The sequence below is a fragment of the Parasteatoda tepidariorum genome, chromosome 2 (assembly GCF_043381705.1).
Source record: "Parasteatoda tepidariorum isolate YZ-2023 chromosome 2, CAS_Ptep_4.0, whole genome shotgun sequence".
NCBI classification, from domain to species: domain Eukaryota; kingdom Metazoa; phylum Arthropoda; class Arachnida; order Araneae; family Theridiidae; genus Parasteatoda; species Parasteatoda tepidariorum.
In genome coordinates, this window is record NC_092205.1 from 4,404,048 (window position 1) to 4,426,487 (window position 22,440).

Genomic DNA, 22,440 nt, shown 5'->3' on the forward strand with positions numbered 1-22,440 from the left:
CATTGTCTTTTGGGTTGGGTTTAAAATTACAAGGTAACCGAGTTCAACATTAAGAGTCGAAATGTGTATATAAATGTGAGTTAATATATGTGCATAGTTAACACTGCAGACATTCGAACATTTAATAATGTGTATCAAAAGTGAACTTCCAGTTTTCTGAGTCATTTCTATCCACAAAACGTTATACTGAACTTATCCACTCATGAATTTATTTGGGTACATTTGAGAAGTTTATCGTTTCCTGCTATGCATAGTTTATTTTTAAATTAAATCAATTTTTAAAATTAAATTTTATACAAAATTAATACTAAAATAAAAATGCGAGCAAGTTTTAATTGTTTAAAAAGTAGAAGAAACAGTTTTTCCTAAATGAAATTTAATGTAAAAATTAGGATTTTTACTTAGTTTAAATTATTTGTAATATGTTTTTTTTTTTATGTAAACATGTACTTTCACATTCATCTATTTGACTTACTAAAACGGGCAATTTCTATTTTTTTCTTCAATTTTTTTTATATAATTTATTTTCTTCTTTTAATAATCATTCTTTTTACATTTATTTCCTTTGCTTTTAATCTATTTTGTTTTATGTATAAAACATTAATTCAACTAGATCTTATTTATATTTCTAGCACTTAGTACTCAAAGTTTCATGCCTAAATTATATTCTTTTTCTATTTAATATATTTTCTTCATCTAAAACATTTTACTGAGGAAAAATTTTCTTTGTCGATGAATTTGATGATGTGATTTATTTCGTAACAAATACAAATCTAATTAATTAAATCTTTAATTCGGCACAGCGTGAGCGGAAGAATTCAATTCTCGCACTAAAAGAGAAACTTTCTGTCGCGGGAGAATGAAGTAAACAAATCTCTATCGATCTCCGACATGTGCGCGTATTGATTTGGAGACAACTGCGATGCCACCTATTTATTTCTATTCGTAATTTCCATTCCCTAATGTGTGTTGAATTATTGACATGGATCATTCAAACAATGATTAATCTGCAAAGCGCGGACGATTTGGAACAAAAAAAATCCAAACTTCTATTTAGTGACCAAAGATGGTTGCATAAATGAGATTTACTCCTAGTGATCAGAAGCGGAAGGCTCCACTTACGAGGTACCACGTGACATCATGACGTCGCAATCTTATTGAAGGGCCGAAAGAACGAGACTCGCAGGTAGCTAGAGTGTTAAAGCTCTCTCTAGTCATCAGAGAAGAAAATGTTCTCCACAGAAATGCGGATTTGTTCTTTTAATTGGATTAATACAAGAAAGCAGTGTTTCATAAGAAGAGTACTTATTTGTGATAAATGTGTTCAAATGCATAGACTTTTCAACGAATATTTATTCAAATTCGCAATAAAAAAATCGTTTGCAAATCATAGATATAGTATGAAATCGTTTTCTTCGTGGAATAATCACAACATTAAGATACTATATGAAACATAGTGATTTTATTTCTCAGTGAATTTTATTAATTGAGAAAAATGCATAAATAAAACTCTTAATTCGCACATTAAGCTCAGGACTTTTGTGTAGATTTCTATTTGGTTGTGTGAATTCATAAAATTCTAATATTTGCAAGACATCTTCACAAATCACGTGTGTGAGGTTATCGCATCATCTCATTTGAGTCTTTTGATTTTTATAATATTTCGTTCATGTTTGGTTGAAAACAGTTTTTGCATTAAAACTTAAGAGGATATAGCATGTGATAATACATACCAAAAGCAATAAAACAGTCATTAGGATTAGTGAGTTCTGTTAAAAAGAAGGATTTTTTTTTTCAAGATATAATTCAAGAAAGGTATGTAGAATAAAATGTTTTTTATTATAAATTTTATATATTTTACTGTATAAATTCATCTTTATTAAAATGGAATAAGAAACAAAGATTTTCATCGAAACACAATGAAAATCAATCATTGTAAACATTTTATGCTTAATCAGATGTAAATAAAGTTCGATTTCACACACTTTTCTTCTATAGTTTGAATGCAGAATATTTTTATTTTATTTCAGAATAATTTTGTTAGTCGTACAAAAAATAAAACTTGTTTATGTATTTCGATTTTCATTGACAAATTTTATTATTACTTTCTGAAGTTCTGTAAATGTAAAGTTCAGTAAATGAAGAGCTTCGTGTCGAAAGAAGTAGAGTTGACCATCGGCAATTGAGAGGGAAATAAGGTTTTGAGTTTTGAAAGTGATTTGAGGGAAGATGTTATTTAACTCGAAAGATCAGTTATTCCGCAGATTATCTAAGTAAAGTATAGATTAAGTAACGTGATTCATTTAAGTGCCGAAAATTGTTTCATTTCTTACATTACTTTGGTAATCTGCCTATAGATAATTTGCAAGTACTTGTTGAAGGGAAAATTAGATCTTCTTAGCCAAAACAACACCAATGCTTCTGATATTTTATGTTTTTTTGTTTTTTGATATCTAAAATAATCAAGTTAATGTAAACAATCAACAAACTAGTTGATCGAATCAATCATTAATAACTTTAAAAACTAATACTAAGAACCAAACGGTTTAAAGTATTATTACAATTAAAAAAGTAACCTAATGCAATTTGTTTATTTTTCAATATATAAAAAGCGTCAAAGTTAAAATAATGAACAAATAAATTGATCGAATAAGGGATATAAACTTTTGAACTTTAATGATACAAAATTCATAACTTCTTGCATTACTTTGGTAAAATGTAGAAAACATTTGATTCAGAATTTATCAGTTAGTGAAAGCAAATCATTTAATCATCAAATTAGCCAGAAAATGTGCACGTTAACATCTTTCGAGTTTTAGCTGTAAAATATGCATTTAGTAAACGTTTAGTAATTAACATAGTCTGTTAAAAACCATGGTATATATTAAGGTATAATAAGACATAGAGATATTTTTGATGATGTGACAATCTAATACTTGATTTAAAAAAGTTGTGTTTTTCTATGTTAATGCATTAACCATTTAAATAAATTTAAATATGCTTAATGAATATTACCTAATGCATCATGTGGTATATAATACTGATTTCTACTTACATTGATTAGACATAAAACTTCAACTTCTTGAATCAGTAACAACAACAAAGATGAACTCAGGGATAACTTAATATTTTACGTCAAAATAAGAAATCGAGAATAATAAATTGGATCTACCATTTACAATATGCATAAATAAACAGGATTAATAAAGGTTGGTTTTCTTTGTGTAAATTTACCATGTATTTGAATAATTTTAAGCAAGCGTCAAGAATAAATGCGTAATTTATCATTTAGTGTATAAGACAATTGATTACTCAGCATATTCAATAGATTCAAAACTATCATAAATCAAGAATAACAATAAATATGAACTCGTTAATAGTTTAATATATTAGATGGCAAACAGGAACTGATTATGGATCTGTCATGAATTGGATCTGTCATTTTCAATATGCATCGATTAACAGGAATATATAAATCTATAACAGGAATGTAAGCAATTTTATGTATGAGGGGATTGCAAAAGTTCGTACCCGATTAGAAACATAATGAAATACATCACATTATCATAAAAACAGTATTGATTCATCATTCATGTATTTCCCCTTCCTTAAAACTGTTTTTCAAAATATTATACATTTTTGTTGTCTAGGAATTGAATGATTTTTCAGTCAAAGAATACAGTAAGCACGTTTTTATTTTTTCCAAAAATGATTTACTATGCCCTTAAAATAATTTTGCAGGAGATAAATTACAGGAAAATCTGTACTACCGAATTTGGGATAATGGGACAAATTTATACTTTTAGCCTCCTTACGTTTTAAAAAATGTAAAAAAAAATTGAGGCTAAAAAAACGGACAGAGATTAGATTAAAGCCTTTCTTGAGAAGTGTTCTGACCAAACTTTTCACCAAATTAAAGAAATTATTATCTTAGTTTATTGGAGGATACGAATTTCTTCAAGAGCATTTTTTTGAGCTGTGGTAGCACAGGGCGTTCGCCGTCCAATGAGGTGAATCGGGTTCGAATCCCAGCAACGCCGATATGAATTCCGCACCCGGCTCACACCAACCACAGTGCTGACGTGATATATCCTCAGTGGTAGACGGATCATGGATTAGATTCCCCTTGCCATCAGGCTGACCGTTGGACGTTTTCGCGATTTTCCTCTCCATGTAATGCAATTGCGGGCTAGTTCCATCGAAAAGTCCTCCACAAAGGTGAATTTCGAGCAATACTTGATCCAGGAGTCTTCTGGAATGAGTTCAAAATTACAAGGCTAAGGAGTTGAACATTCGGAGTCGTAAACCCAAAATTGGGTGGACTGTTCAACGACGGTCATAAAAGAACATTTGGTTTATTTCTACATTTTGCTTGACACAATTGGTTTGGAAATTCAACACAAAATAACAGGAAAAGATGCGAATTAGTTTTTATCCATTGCAAGGCTGCAAAACCATGAAACTTACTCACCAAGTGAGTTCATCAGCCTCTGTACCATGTCCTCATAAGTGGAATATCAAAAAATAAAAAATATAAAAAAAAAAATCCAAAAATTTTTTTTTGAAGATTACTGAGATCACACTCGAGTGATTTTACAACTTCGTCAAATATTTGAGAGTTCGTGTTTCGCCAAAAATGTAATATCGGCATGAAAAGATTTTCATAAAAAGAAAGAAAGAAATGCAGGATTGCTGAACCATCAAAAATTATAGTCTTATTGCTGAAAATGTTATTGTGTTACATTATTATTGTTAAGTGTTATACTGTCTTTTGTGCTATTAGGTACTAAAAATAGAGCAAAAAAGCTTCTTACATAAGCTAAATGTAAACGCATTGGAATTTCACCATCAAGTCAGTTGCACATAGTCATTCTTCATAAATATTTGTTGGTCCTATTCTTCTTCAATCTCACACAAGCAGCCATAAAAACACTTTTACATGTTTTCAAAAACACTTCAATTATTATGATTTGTGATAATTTATTATCATCATTTATGATCATTTATCTATGCCATTTATTACCAGTTGGAAGAAAAAAAGACCTTATTTTGATTAATCGATTATAAATTTTAACACGAATTTTGTGATATCCTTAGGGATCCAATTTTTAATGTTTAAGAGAGTAGGGAAGAGGTTTTTAATATGTTTTCAACTCATAAGCATGTCAGGTCGTCTTCAACAAACTAAAATGTAGTACTGCCCCAAAAACAATGGTTGCTTTTGTTGAGCAGGCAACGTCCTCAATGTAAACCATGGTTAAGCCGTCTGCTACGCTTAGACAACACTTCTGAACAAAGCCGATTCATAAAATAAAGTATTTGCTATGAAATTATCATGTTTAAAAATTATTACTGCCTTTTAATTTAGCTTTAAAAAGTCACAAGATAATTTAAAACTGAAACTATTTATATTTTTATAAGTTAGAGATAGTCTTAATAATTATGTATAGATATTTATTTTTCTATCTTAATAATAAAATCTATGAAAATGCTTTAAGTAATAAAAATAATTTGATTAAGTTTCCATGGTTAATGGTTTCCATGATTAAGTTTCCAAGGCACATAAGTATAACACTTTATCTAATTTAACACTTTATCAATTGCACTTTATCTAATTTGTCCTTCCAAAGCTGCCAAGTGTGCTTAATATCTAATCTTAATATGCTCAAGCACAATGCTAAAAGAATAAACGGACTAACCAAAATTACTTTTGATCTAATAATCGGATTTCACGTTCTAGGAGTAAATCTTAATTCAAAGGTGTTACCTCAAATAGACTAATTAATTAGTGCAGACTATAATTTAAGTTGCGAAATCAGACGCAAAAATTTACTTTCTCTAAGTAACATACTTTTTGGACTTCTGAAAGAAAAAACATATGGGTTAGCCGCATTCAGGGAAATATGGTACCAATAGTTTACTTAGGAGAGCGTACCGAAGTTTGGACTCCCTAATGTTAATTTTACCTTTTTTGCATATTTCACTACATCTCCAATACTTTTTTAGCGAGTTGAAAATAAATTTGCGCACAATTATAAAATCCATTTATCCAAAGATAACTCCATGCAAAATATAACTTTTAGTAAGTTTTTATTATTTTATATTATTTTCTTTAATAATAGTGAAAAAAAATTTTGAATCGCAAGGTATACCATTTTTCAGATCTTTTTAAAGAATGTAATTTTACAAGCCAAGAAAAAAAAATTTCTTAACGAAATTCGGCTAATAGTTCCGGAGAAATCAATTTTTTTTACAAACATTTTATTCTCAAAATCAATTTTCCTAGAAACTATTCGACTGATTTTCTCACATTTGGTATTTTGTTATGTAGAATCAAATTACTTAAAATGATGTAAAAATTGTATGCCTTACAATTCAAAATTTTTTAAACTGTTATTAAATAAAATAATAAAAAATACATAATGCTGATTAAAAGCTATTTTTTTTTGCATGAAGTTATCCTTGGATAAACGAATTTTATAATTTGGTTGAGTCGTGGTGGCTCAGGGGATAGGACATTCGCGTTCCAATGCTGTAAACCGGGTTTGAATCCTAGCAATGGTTGGTTAATACGAATTTCGCACTTGGCTCGCACCGACGACAGTGGTAGACGGATCATGGGTTACAAAAAATCTTACGCGAATGCAAATTTCTCCCAATACTTGATCTAGGAGCTCCCTTGTCTTCTGGATTGGGTTCAAAATTAAGAGACTACGGAGTTAAACATTAGTAATCGTAAACCCAAAATTTAGGTCGGCTGTTCAACGATGGTTATAGAAAAAATATCTATATATGGATCCCTTATTTTCTCCTATGGAAAGAAATTTGTGCCGTCGCGTAGACATCTATGATTTGCTTCTCTATGATTTGATACTTTTATGATCTATGATTCATTGATACTTTTGATACTTTTATGATCCATGATTCTCTTCATCTATGATTTGATACTTTTGGTCAAACGTCAAGAAAATGAAGCCAATTATCACTGAGAACGAGAAATGTGCTCTTTAACAATTTTAAACGAATGAATTAAAAAAAAGGTTCAAAGCAATAACTTTCATTAGTTTTTTGCCAGTATAGAACAAAACTTTTAGGAACGTAAAATCATGCTACTGCTAGAAAGATGGTAATAGGTATTGAATCAGATGGACAATATAAAAAGCAAAATATTTCTTCCCTTAAGGAAAATCATCCATCGTTTTCATAAAAGAACGAAATTATTTTCAGTAAAGCCCAATAATTGTATTAATAAACTATGATTAATTATCCTTATAGTATTCAATATATAATCATTAATATATCATTAAGAAATCGTATATATATTTCATCAATTGCTTTTTCTTAGATATTTGATTTCGCATCTTTTTTCTTAATTCACAAGTATTTTAACATAATTAAATAATTTTTTTATTAATATTTTTGTAATGAATATAGATCTCAAAATTATTTTTAAAGTGACTTTTATGCATCAATTGAAGAACATCTGAAAACTAGATTTATTTTTTTTGAATTTTCCTCCTAATAATTTTACGGTTTGGCTAGTTTAAAGTTTTTGAAAAATGCTTAAACAATCTAGAAAGATTCATTAAGTTTTTATTATAGCTTTAAACGTAAAATTTCAAAAATATGTTTTAAATTTTTTTTTTGGATAAACTTCTTTTAGTTGCTACAAATAATATACCTATTTTCTAGATAGGCCGGTCCCTAAGACGCTGATTTACTGATTCGTTAATTCACTAGTTCACCCTGTCACTTAAACGCAGATTTACAAATTCATTTATTCACTCTGTCATACGTCGATTCAGTGGCTCGTTAATTCACTGAATTCAATAAAAAATAACCATTTTAACGATGCGCTCCAGCCAAAAGATTTATAAATTTAAATGCCGATTAAAAGTGTTTACCTTTGCGTGACCAGATTAGAAAGGTCTATTTAGTTTTAAATTTAGATTTCTTCTCTTTAGTTTCAATTTTTTTTAAAAATGGAAGTAAATTTTTGAAAAATACTTTTGGTAATTTATATTGAATAATATTTTAAGGCAGCTAAAATTAATGCAACGAATCACTGATTCTCCCAGTCATTAATAAACTGATTCACTGACTCGTTAATCACTGATGCAGTCAGTTATACGACTATTCACTAATTCGTTAATTCACTGATTTATCCCGTCACTAATGTACCAAATGACCGATTTATTTATTCCCTAATAAGTTGAATCAATTTTATTATTACATAATATAATTAATAACTTATAAAGTGTTCTGATACCAGACTGTCGAACTTGGTGTGTCAAATTTTAAATCCACGTTTTTTCCAAATTTTAAAATATTCAAACTAAAAACCCCAAAGTTAATTTCCACTCAGTTTTTTTTCCTTCCCAATTTTACGTAATTTTTTTATGCTTGCATTCTGAGAAATTACAGTCTGCGAGAGATTACAGAAATAAAAGATCTTGGTATTTCTGGAATCCATAACTCTCTGTACAGTTAACATGCGGTTTCATCAGTGTCCTTGTTGCGCGAGCTTTCGTTTTTTTACTTCTGGTAAAACAATAGAAGTGCTCTTTTTGTTGTCTGTGTATTAAGAGCGATATATTTTATAAAAGAATATCCCTCCACGAACCGTATCCAAAATATATGGAAATTAAGGAGTCGATTACAAGTCTCCATTATTTCTAAATGACCTCAGCCAATGTTTTCATTCTTGAGTATGTTTTGAAAATATCTGATATCGGTGAAGCAATTATTGTTGTTGCAGCGTCGCTTTTTCTTATTAAGAAACGTTGTATTAGCTGTCGTAAATTTCTCATGAGTATTTGTTTCGATTGTCAAAATCATTTTAAATGGTTCATTGATTTTTAAACTTAACACGCATAAAATGTTTTAAAGTCCCCTATTTTAAGTTTAAGCTGCAATAGCACAATGGTTATTTTATTTGTTTTGATCAAAATAATATGGCGTGCACTATAAAATTTTTGAAACATTCCTTTTACGTATTACACTACGAATAGTTTGCAGCTTTATTTTATTTCTTGTGAGTAATACTTTTGATAATTTAAATCCTTGTTGTTTAAAACAGGTTGTTTGCAATTTAAAATTACTTTGTTATTTAAAATTACCTAGTTATTTATCATATTCTGAGAAGGTTTTCATTTTGAAAAGTTAAGTTATTTTTATTTCAAGCTCTAAACTGAGATCATTTAAAATTGATAAGATTACAATTAAATTTCGATATAAGTCTGAAAACGCCAGAAGAAAATTATTATCTATTTGTTATGATTTAGTTATTTTAGAAACGGGGAAAAAATTGTTTGTCGAAAAATTAACAAATCCCCCCCCCCTAAAAAAAGGAATATCTCTATAAGATGAAAATGTTTGAAAATTGTTTTATAGCATTGATCTTATGCCTTCCTATAATCCTTAACTAAACTTTTGTTTTTACAATTTCGTGCTTTGGTCATATACACTCATACATTGTTTGATCTTTACAATTAACAAATAATAAAGGTGTCAAAATAAAAAGTATGTTTTTAATTTTAGCATGTTTATCATATGCACTCCTGTTTCTTATTCTAAAGGATATATTTCCTTTCCTATAGCTATTTTTTCGTTGACGGCTGAGCAGCTTATCTATATGTAATTATTTTTGTACTATTAGCTTCAATTTTATTATTAATTTTGATCAATTATTTGTTTTTATTTGAAGTATGACAAATTGAAATAAATTTCAAAATTAATTTCAAAATTAATAGAAGAAATGATCGAGCTAAACTATTATTAAAATTTCTATGAGACTTTTCTTGGATATCGTTCTGTTTTAAGGTTTTTTTAGTTTTCGTTTTTCAGTTCTTTGATACTTTTATTTCAAAATCTCTTTTTTATTTCAATAACAATTAAAATATTTCAATTCCCATTTTGTTTTATCTGAAATAGGTGTGAATGTTGGACGAGCTAAGCAAAACCACTTTTTAATCATTTGGCTAAAAAATGGTAAATGTACGAAATATTATTAAAAACTGTTAGAAGAAATGAAAACATTAATTCGCTTTTCTAATTTTACACATTAATTTGCTTTTCTAATTTTACGAAACAAAGCATATTAACTCCCAATTTTTCAGAGAGAAAAAAAATTCGAGAGAGAGTTCAAAGTGTTTTCTTCCGTTACCTCTTGGCAAATTGCCAATTGTTGAAAATGTCTCAAAACACTATAATTTCTTACATATATTTGAATTTACACATTTCCTAGCAAACTGCCAGCCGTTGGATACATGTATTTACTACTTCCATTTTTAATTAAATATACAGCATACTTCAAAATAAAATTGCCACAAAGAAAGGAAAAAGTTTACATGCAAAAAATCTCAATAATCCTATGGGAACATAGGTCCCAAATGCTATACAGTGAGCTAGAGGAAGCTAAAAATTAAACGAAATAATACAAATAAAAACACCAGCTCAGATCTTTCTAAATAATTTTACTTATATTGTATTTCCACTCTCAAGGAGCATTCTTTAAGTTCCTGTTCAAGGCGGTGAGCTCCTCGATTTCTCTGAAACAACTTTTCATCTAATTCAAAGCTGATATTAAAATGCTTTATCTCTCATTATCCCCTTTCTACCATCGCAACAGCTTCTTTATAGAGTAAGAAGGAAGAGGCTTCTTTTTTGTTCATGCTATAGAAATTTTCATGCAATAGAATACAAAAAATCATAAATTTTGAGTTAATGTGAAATAGGGTCATTAAAAAAAATGGGGTAATTTTAGCTATATGCTTTCAGGTAATAAACTTTAAGAACAATAATTAAAAACGTCCAAAAACATCATGGGCTTTCTTATAAATTGATTTACACTTATCACAATTTTTTTTCTAGATTTGAAATCTCATTGTATTAACATGCACCGAAACTGTTTGAGATGTGATCATCACAATGTTGTGCTCGCGAATACCCACTGGGGTTTCATTTAGTGTAGCGCCCTCTAGGATGTTTCAGGTCTTAGCGGATTCTATGCGTGCTTATCGCCTAGCGTTGTGACTTTGGGGATATCCTTAACTGCCGTATACCATTAGAGCACAGCACTGTTTTTCAAAGATTTGGATAGTTTTTAGTTTTCGAATCATTTAATTACTGATTCACCATTTTTACGTAAAAATAATTTAAAGATTCTTGAAGCAAAATAATACTTCAAACTTGATAAAACATATTTTTCTAAATTCTTACCCTTCGCAGGGTTTTAAAAAATAGTGCTAGTTACAATTACCCTGTTGTCATAAATACTCCCACTTAACACTAATTAAAAAATATTATTTTATACATAAATAATATACTCATACACATCATAATTAATGTATTTATATTTTATTTATAATTTATTTTACGATACATGTTTAAGAAGTATTCATAAAAATAAGAATTATAATATCCAACCATTCCATTCAGACATTCAAGAAAAAACAAGTTTTTAAATCTGTGCTGCTTTCAGCAAGTCAAAATTTATCTTTTTATAAAGGGCGTGTTTAAACAAACGTTGAAAATTTTAAAATACAAATTAAATTATATATGTCAAGAAAAAAATATGTGTCTCGATGTTTCTTAAATAATAAAAATAAAATTAAAAATAATTATAAACAACTGCCGATAGATGACTGCAACTTTTCTTTCGTTTATCCATTTTTTTTTTCACTTCTCATTTTCTTTGTTATACATTCGGTTGATAAGTCAGTCGATTTCGATTTCCAGAAACAAAATACATTGCGACATACACTTTTCTTGTCTTGAATGAACAAAAAAATATCGTGAAAACCAGAATATTAGAGACAAATTTCAGCTGGAATATTGACTTTCTGTCTGAAACTAGAGTCCCCCCTTCCCGTCTTTTTTCCTTCATGGAGTATTGGCATTCTTTGCCAGTTTGAGATCGAAAAAGAATAAAATAAAAAAAGGACATTCTGAGGGGGTTTAGAACGTAGAGAATAACTTGGGATGTCGTCTTATTGATTACTGGGAGAGTGAGGCTAAGCGAGACAAGGATTGGGAAATGGAACAGAACCAAATTTTCTCCAAATGTTGCCGTTCTTTATAATGCGGAATAGAATTCTCCCTATAACAATAGTATTCATTAGTGATATTAAGCTTTGAGTCACGTGATAGATTTTTTTTTAGGACAATGAACTTTCTTTCATTTTCTTTAACGGTAACTGCATCGAGACGCTTCGATCATTGATGACTTTAGCTAAGTGAAAAAAATGGAGTTAATTTAACGAAATCTAAAACGATTTATTCAGAAATATTGGTTTGAAAAAATCATTAAAACTTACAAGATTATTATCTTCGTAATTTATAAAACTGAATTTTTATGTACAATAGGACAATATGTATAACAGACTGAAATTTGAATTAGAATCTAAAATATTTTGTCTAGTTTTGTATAGTGCGGAAAAAAATTAACACACTGAAAAACTTTTGATGTAAAGACCTGATTTTCACTTACTAAGACTCAATATTAATAATTGGAGTGCCTTACCTGAAATACGTTGGTTGATTAGACACACAAAATATTTTGTTACAAGTATCTATTTAAATTATTTTATTTATTAGCAGTCAGCAAAATTTTGAGCTCTAAGGTCGCCAAATTTTTACGTTTTTTAAAAGAATGTAATTTCAAATATCAAAATTCAAACGAAATCGGTCAAATAGATCGGAGTTATCAAATTTTTTTAAAAAGTTTTTTTTAAAATTAATTTAAGAACTATTTGACCGATTTCGTCAAAATTTTGTACTTAACCATTATAAATTATTTTCTTTAAAATGATATAAAATCGCAAATCATACGGTTAAATTTCATTCCGAGTGTTATTAAATGAAATAATAAAACAATAGTAAATAATTATGAATATAATTTTTGCGTGGAATTATCTTTAGATAAACGAGTTTTATAAATGTCTACAAAAAATTTTCAATTCATTTTAAAAGTTCTAGAGATTTACTGAAAAAATATTTAAATTTCTGTTATACGAACAGGCGTTATAAAACCTAAATTTTCAACTGTTAAAGGTAGGTAGGTCCTTTATTTACGTCAAACTAGAGCTGCACAATGGGCTATTGGCGACTTTCTGGGAAACATCCCTGAGGATGATCCGGAGACATGCCATCACAATTTTGATCCTCTGCAGAACAGCCCCCCCCCTGCTTTGGTAGCCCGACGAGCTGCGCGCGAAGTCAAGTACTTTACGGTAGAACAGTTTAACGAGGACCGATACTGCGCAACTTCGGTCTCTACGCAGACTGATCAAAGTGGTCACCCACCCGCTTACTGACCGCAGCCAGTGATGCTTGACTTCGGTGTTCTACTGGGAACCGTGTCCTTACCATCAGTCCACTGCGGGACTTCAACTGTTAAAGCCCTTGAGCTTTTAACTGTTATTGAAATTAATACTTTCATTTTAGCGTTTAGTTCTTCAGAACTAAGTTCAACATTCCATAGTAGATTAGTGGTTACCATATTTTACTAGATTTACCAAATTTTACAACACATTATAAAACGATATTTCATTGTTAATTTTACTGAAATCATTGCCAAAGTGCTATGGAAAAATTACTAAGCTTTTTGGTGTTCCCGTAGAACCAAAAACATTGTAAATTTTAACATATTTTGATAGTTTGGAGCATAGTTTTTTTCTCAGTATAGGTTTATTTCTTCCAGTTTAACCAGAAATATCCAGCCTATTTTTAAAGATATTCTTAAAAAATACACAAAAGAAGTTCAAAATAATGTTTGTGCTATTTGTGAACATTTTGTTCAAAAAATATAAAGTAGTATTAAATAGAGAAATATAAAATTTTAACTAGAACATATGTACGATTTTTAACACTGTTCCATAGTTAAAAAAAAGTTTCATGACTAACATTTTTTTTCTCTTTAGTTGATATTTCACATAAAATAATGCTTGATAAATATTCAAGATATCTATCATTAGTTTATTTATTTCTTCATGTACATTTCATTTAGCAAATTTTAAAAGAATTTGATTTAACGAAAAATCATGCCAAAATCTTAAATTTTAGCCAGCATTTATTTTATTAATAAATTTAAAATTATTTCCTGGTGAAAAAGAATTTATTTTAAAAGTTTATATTACATTGCATTTTAAAAACTGTTTATGATAAAGCTGTTAAAACTGCAGAAAATATTTCTAAATAATAAAATTCAAGTGCATAGTAGAACTCTCTTGTGGTTTACTACAAGATTAAACGTACTTAAATACAAAATTAATACAATTTTTTATTTCTTATATTTCTAATTATTTATATAAAAAGGGTAAATTCGATACATTTTTAGAGTATTAAATATGCAATGTTATGAACATTGCGTCCACTTATTATCAATTTTTTATAAGTTTGTAGATAACTGTAATTTTACATAAGAATTCTCGGAAAGTAAATTATAGAAGCGTGGAAAAATGGGGGCAATATCCTTGGTTGTCAAGGTGATAGCCAGAAGTGAAAAATTATTAATTTTATGTCAAAGCTATTTTTTTAGGGCAGTAATATCATCAATTTCACATCAGGTCGTTAACTGCATAAAAAAAAAAGTTACTATTTTTGTAAGCTGTTTAGAAAATTGCTGCCACTTAAGCATAAGCGATTTCGAAATTCAATCAGGAAGGAGAGAAATCGAAGCAGTTTAGGAAGTTACTATTTATAAGTTAAGTGAAATGGTAGCGTTTTTTGTAGCAATGTATAAATTTAATAATGTGATGGATTGTCTTTATGTTTTTCATGAAATAAGAAACTCTGTGGGAGATTATATTTGATATATGTAATAAATTTTCATTGATGATTTGTTACACAATAATGTGAAATTATGTTCAACTGGAAACATTGATAATGAAAGAGGAATTGCATTCTTTATTTTGTAACAATACGCTTTTATAATGAAACAGATTATCTGTGAAATGGTGATTTTGGGGAAGGGAGGATAATATTTAACGATCCGCATATTTGTATAGTAAAATTGCGTTTTATGTCATTGAATTTTACATAAGGTGATTAGGTTAAGAAGGTGATTTCGTATGTTAATTTCATTTCTAAATTGTGTGGTTGAGCATTATGAAAACATTTAATTTTTATAAATTAAGCGAGAGGTTTGCACTGTTATTCTAAGAACAATCATTCATGTCTGTTATTTGATTGAGAGTTCGTGGACATCACCCATCTCCTTCGTTCTTTATATTCATGAGGAGTTTTTCCCTCGTACATTATTCAATTGGAGAACCTGGACAATCAGAACTCACAACTTTTTCAAGCTCTGCTCACCATCACAGCTGTACTTATCATCATCTGACTCACTAGAGGGCAATCTCTTTTAATATCCATCTTTTACGCTGGGTGGCCCTACAAGAATAACTGACTAATCCACATTTTACAGTTAGGTGTGACTTGAAAAAACAGAACTCAGCCACAACTCAAAGCTGTTGATTTGTTACAAAACCATAGCTGTGTTTTACTGCGAAGGTTCCTCAGAAACATTCTAGACTAATTCCAGGAAAAAAAGTATGGTCAAAACAACCAGGATATGGTAAAATAAACCGCGTTTCGGTACAGTTGTGAAACTTTTCCTCCATACGTAATGTAGCTGAATTTTATTTAATAAAATATTTTGATAGCACAAAATAAATCCTTTCTTTTTTTCTTTTCTTAAAATCGTATTAAATCATATGGAATAGTTAAAGTAATGTTCTTAAAGGACATTTTTATGACAAAACAAGATCTCACTGTACAAGAAGTATTCTGTAACAAATTTTAAAAAATTGCCGCCAAATCAGTTCTAAATTTTCGGACGCCCTTGTGGTACACTGAGAGAAAAAGTATGGTCAAAACTACCAGTATATGGTAAAATAAACCCTGACTCTATGGGAACACCAAAAAGTTCGTTAATTTTTACCGAAGAGCCTTAGCAATGATTTTGATAACATTAACAATTAAATATGATTTTATAATATGTGATAAAATGTAGAAGCTTTATAATGATACCTTAGAGCATAACATAAAACCAATTATTCAATTTAATTTACTTTTCAGTTTCGTATTATTTTTTTTAAATGTGTGGTAGTAGAAAGTATAATTTTTAAAATCAAAATTTTCAGTAAACAGTTATCATATGAACTGGAAAATTACCAGATAAACGGTTTAAATACCATATATTTCGGTTTTCTTCTAGAATTATAATTATTTTTTCTATTAGCAATGTCATTACCACTCATCTAGATAATTTTACCAGAATGTCTGACTTTCACTGGATAGGCTTCGGAATTCCAGTAAAGTAGGAATTATAGAATTTCCAGTACGCCATATGAACGGGAAAACTACCAAATGAATGGTTTAAACACCAATATTTCGGTTTTTTCCCCATTATTATTATTGTTATTATTATTTGCTAGAAATGCAATTTAGATAATTTTATCGGAATGTTTGACTTTCATGAGACAGGCTTAAGAATTCCAATAAAGAAGGAATTCTATAATTTCCATATAAAAGTTACCATACGAACGGGAAAATTACCAAATGAATGGTTGAAATACCACAAATTTCAGTTTTATTAACCAGAAAAATGGTTTCTCTTTACCAGAAAAGTCATTGCTATACATTGAGTTAATTTTATCAGATTTTTTGACTGTCAGTGGTTAGGTTTCGGAATTCTTCCAAAATTTTCCAGTTTAATTTCAGGAACTTTTAGTGGAGAGGTTTCAGAATTCTAAAAACGTTTCCCATTTTTGTAAGAAATGCTACAGTTATAAATTAAGTACAATTGCTACCCAATGTTTTTAAGAACTTTCCTGAATGATTTTTACAGGGCAGCTTGTATAGTTGATTTTTGCAACTCGATTAAATTATTTTTGCAATATAAACAAATAAGTTTGAGATAATAATAGCTAAAAATAGAGAAACATAAAATATTTTATTTTTGGTTTTTTGTCCACGTTTTTAATGCTTATTTTTAATGCATATTTTCTTTACTCGATGCTGAATAGTTTGATAAAAAAAAATTATAACTTTTTAAAGTATCTATATTTATGCTCGTTACATTATTTTTGAAAAAGCAACGCGCAAATGTGCATTCTTTGAGTAAAATAAATTCTCGAGAACACAATAGTGTTAGAACAACTGGTTTACTAAAAACTTCATTTCCTTATTTTATAGAATTTATTCTTAGTTAAGTAGTTGTAACTTTTTAAAAATAACATTCCCATGTATTCCTTTAAGTAAAAGCATTTTGAAACTCTACAAGAACACAAAATTCTTAGAATGGCTTCTATGGTTGACAATTCTTCGTTTGAAATCTTCCAAGAACATAAGACTATTGGAGCATATGTTATGGTTTGCTAAGGTGATCAGATTTATAAACCTTGCTTTAAGAACAAATCTGTGGAGCGTTCCCAAAAAAAAATTACGATTTGAGGCCCCCATATATTTATGGAAAATATTAATTTACATGTGCAACAGAGATTTTTTAGAATGAATAACTAATATGTGTTGCAGATAACGATCTTAATCAAACTTAATTTCATTACTACGCAAATTTGAAATGTCATATAATATTCTGTTCAGTTAGAATTTGTTTATTTTTCACTGAAATTATTTTAAGAAACTAAATGAGGACATTTTCATCTGTTAGTTTTACCATGGGGATTTTTTCCCTTCTTTTAATGTTCGCTATAAGACAAAATTACCTTTTTTTTTTAAAAAAAAACATGCGTATTTCAGATTCTTTTGATATTCTCTCCATAAAAAAAGCTTATGTTTTCGGAAAATTCGATAAAAATTGAGGACATATGCTAAAATTTGGGTCCATTTTCTGTCCTCAAAGTGTTTGAAAGATTTTGAAGGCAATCAATAAAATTAGAAGACCGCCTCCATGGTTTGAGAACTTCTGGTAACGTTACGTTTACTAAAAAATCTTAATAATTCAATGTATTTTTACTTTTACTTGGTACTTTAATTTAAATGTGCGATACTTTTACTCGTTACTTTTTAAAAATAACATTCTAATTTATTGCTATCCCTCAAAAGTAAAAAAATAATAATAAATTCATATGTAAATAACACAGTTCTGAAAACGTCCCAGAACACGAAATTGTTATATTATTTTGCTATCGTCTGCAGTATGGACCTTAAAAGCCTCCATCATTCACGTTGAATAAATATTCGTTCGAAACAACTCATACAGAATCCTAAAGCAACTAGAAATCTTACAAAATAATGTCGTTCCAAGAATAATAAATATCATATATCATGATTAATTTACTTGATATCCCGTATTCTTCATAAATGCCGAATTATTCTCGAAAGCAAAAGTTCCTCTTCTTCATCTTTACTGTTTGTGTTCGATGAGTTCACTATACCAGACAAAAACATTTACAGCCATTAATCTTCGATGTTCGCTGTGGCCTCAGGCGGCGATTCGATTGCATTCGGACATGTGTATACATATCGTCGGTTTCAGCCTAAGAGAAAGGAACGAATGGGTTGTAGTAATAGTAACAATACAATCAACAGAAATCGCCCGAAAGAAGTACGACAGGAACGCGCCAAAACAAAAATAATAACCGACGGCGTAATAGGTTAGCTATTGAGTAAATTGCTTTGGCTTTTGGGGTCTTTTTTTTATTTTATTTTACCTTTAGTTTCGTAACTCCACTGAGATATTTATCTACGATGAAGTTTTGAGACAAAATACATTTTTGAAATACGAAAGAAGAATGCAGCGCCGTAAATGTTTAATTATAAAGATTTTTTCTTTTGATATTTTGTTAAGTTATTTTACTTCTTTTCTGAGGGGGCCGGGATAAGCTGCATTCACCGTTCGTGAGATCAGAAGTTTGAATCCAGCTGGCCGAAGACTCCCCGTGCAGTAAATAGTAACTGGTGCACGTTAAATCTGTCGAGTCACGAAGTCCTCCATGTTCCCATAACAATTTATACCTCTGCGGGTACTGACAACGCATCCTCCTGGAGCATGAGTTATTAATCTGAGCAAATCTTAAGACCTGATATTACCATGATAACTATAATTTGTGTAACACAACTTGAAAAACAAGTAACCATTTATGACGAAAATTATTCTAAAGTGTTTAAACTTTTATTACTTTCGAGAACAATAAGTTTGGGCTTTATTATTTAAATAAGAAAAAATATTGGAGTTAGCTCAACATTTCGTTCGAAAAAAGAATTAGCCCTTGTAGAATCCTTTCAATTAAATTGGAGGCCAGAATGATAAGGCCGTTAAAATAGCAGAAAACAACTCATCCTCCTGAAGAGCAGGAGTTATTAATCTGAGCAAATTTTAAGACGAGAGGGATGAAAGGAAAAGCGTAATGAGGGAACGTTAAGTGACTGAAATACATTCTTCTCTTCAATTACGCGTGGCCATCTTTTAAATGAATAGTAGCAGCTTGTAATCAAAATAACTTTACGCCATTACTCGCGACATGCAGGGAAGATTTTTTTCTTTAATGAAACTTTGGCTGTGGAGAATCGTATCGCCTTGAAAGCATATTTCGAACTGATTTCAGGCGTAAAATTAATTGGCGAGTATTTTTTTTTTTGGAGCCAAAATATTTAATTGAAAAGTTCTAGGTATGGAAAATACTCTGCGAGTTTTGTTTAATTTAGAATTATATTTGACCTTTTCTAGTTTTGAAAAATGATTTTCGAAATTATTGAAATTATTTATCATTTTAAAATGAGTTTAATAAGTTTAACGAAATATTGCTGAAACGTAATGGGAAAATTAAATGAAATTTGCTTTTTCAGGGCCCGTGCTCATGATTTCAAATTATTAGCCTGTAAATTAGCCAAACATCAAAATTATTCGCCAAATGCAAATATTAAAAAAGAATTATGATTAATTTTTTTCCCATAGAATTATTTAACGGGGTTTAATTTGTATTTTACGGTAGTTTGTTTCATGCTTGTATTATTTGGATCCAATTTTAACTGCTTATGCGGTGCATATAGCAAAAATTATTATAATCGAATAAAAAATACTGATTTGTTCAGAAAAAATTTATTTTGACGTAATTTTGAGAATAGGGTAAAATGAATGTTTTTCTTTCCAGTGGAAAAAATTATTCGCCAAAACGTAATTTTATTCGTCAAATTTACGATTTTATCACATTTGGAGAGGTGGCAAATGCTTAGCGCGTGCCCTGCTTTATAATGAATGGTGGAATGATTTAAGATTGTCTTCGTTAATAATTCCTTTTGCTTTCAAGGTAGGTTAATTTCAACCCTACTCCATATAGCATGCGTTAAGAATAAAATGATTGAAAAATTAAAACTCAGCTTTTCCTAACAGTTTTACTATGATAAAAGCGCGCAGGTTTTAATACAGAATAAATGCAATAGTTTTTAAAACTCCGATCTTTTTTTTGGTCTTGCAGTTTTCGTATTAATAAACATCGAATTTTAAAAAGTATTCCACCCCCGGCTTGTATGCGAGCACGATGCTGACTCAAAATATCCTCAGTGGTAGACGGATCATGGGTTACAGTCCCTTTGCCGTCAGGCTAACGGTGGGAGGTTTTCGTGGTTTTCCTCTCCATGTAAAGCAAATGCTGGCTAATTTAATCAAAAAGTCCTCCATGAAGGTAAATTTCTCCCAATACTTGATCCAGAAGNCTATATATATTTGCTGGTGTAAAATAATATTATTTGAATCCGCTTAGTTATTCAACTCACCACGATTGTCTCAAGGTTAATATATATATAGATTCCACCCCCGGCTTGTATCGAGCACGATGCTGATTTAAAATATCCTCAGTGGTAGACGGATCATGGGTTACAGTCCCTTTGCCGTCAGGCTAACGGTGGGAGGTTTTCGTGGTTTTCCTCTCCATGTAAATCAAATGCTGGCTAATTTAATCAAAAAGTCCTCCATGAAGGTAAAGTTCTCCCAATACTTGATCCAGATTCTTCCTTGTCTTCTGAATTGGGTTCAAAATTACAAGGCTACGGAGTTGACCATTTGTAGTCGTAAACCCAAAATTGGGTCAGCTGTTCAAGGACAGTTATACGATAAAATGAAAGTTTAAAAAGTGGGTTTACTAAAAGCATTTACATCATTATCAATTTCTATTTGCTTAGAATAAAAATTCGAAATCAATAAAAAATGAGGTTATTCAAAACATTTGTATCTGCGTCATTTTTTAAACTTGCTTTGATGAAATTTTTCCTGGGTTAAGACCCTGGTTTATAATAATCATTTTTATCATCATTAATTTTTCAAACTAATTTTGATAATTCTTATTAATAGTAAGTTTTGTTTAAGAACATTTGTACCATAATCAGTTTTTAATTTCATTTTGAAGGTATTTATATAAATTAAAAGTGTACTGATTAAAAAAAATTTATCATTAATTTTTAACCTTTCTAAGAAGGAAAACAACTAAAATTGTGGTTTGAAAAATATTTATAATTTGAATCAACGTCAAAATTAAAATTCGCAGACAAATGCTTGCTTTAGAGATTATGAGACAAAGCTTCATTTCTGCAATCAAACACATTTGAAATTTAGTTTTTTAAATATTTTAGCTAGATTTTATTGGTTCATTTATAATTCGACATATTTAACCACTTGAAATGATCAATGATTTATAAATCAAAGTACAAGAATGTTTTGAAAAATGCAACGTTGATCTCATTTGAACATTGATGATAGCAATATTTTCTTTACAGATTATGATTTCTTTACAGATTATTTCCTTTTTGCATTTGAAAACACTTCATACCTTAACTAGTCTTAATATTTTAAAATGGCTTTTATTATTGCTCTTGTGGTATGACATGTTAAAGTACTTTGTGTGAAATATGAACCATAACTCAAAAAACAACAATGTATTTGAGAATCTGACTACAATCATAATTTAAAATTGTTAAAAAGAAGGCTTTCTGAAAGAGATTATGGAAACATATTTAATTTTTGCATTCAAACTCATGTAATAAATTACTTAATTCTTATTAAATTAAATAGATTTTAATGATTTGTACATAATTTGAAATATTACCACTTCGTATGATCCATGGGCCATAACTAAAAATGTAGGAATCTGAGCATGATAATTACATAATTTGACATAATTGTCACTATTTATTTATTACGGGAATATTATATTTTGTTTTATTTTTAATTACAACATATTTCTTAGTTATTTATTTACAATATTTTAGCTAACTTTTATTTACATATTAGTAGTAACCAGTTAGCATTATCTATGAATCAATATAACCAATCGATTAAAAATAAAATAATGTGACCACGATTGTTATTCAACAATGTTGATGAGAATGCTATCTCTAGAGATACTGAGAATATGGCTAATATTTTGCATTTCATAATTTAATAATTTTAATAGATATGAATAGATATAAAATATAACGAAT

The 22,440-nt window shown here is 29.3% G+C and overlaps 1 protein-coding gene across 11 annotated transcripts in view; it reads left to right on the forward strand.

The window, feature by feature from the left end:
* LOC107446947 (protein still life, isoform SIF type 1) overlaps nt 1-22,440 on the forward strand; it is a 249,448-nt gene that overhangs the window by 35,721 nt on the left and 191,287 nt on the right. Inside the window, exon 1 of one of the 11 annotated variants that reach the window (XM_071177063.1) lies at nt 1,193-1,815. The exons of the other annotated variants lie outside the window; for them this stretch is intronic. The gene's annotated coding sequence lies outside the window, so the exon portion shown is untranslated. Of the gene's footprint in view, nt 1-1,192; nt 1,816-22,440 lie in introns of those variants that run through there. 11 annotated transcript variants of the gene reach the window in all.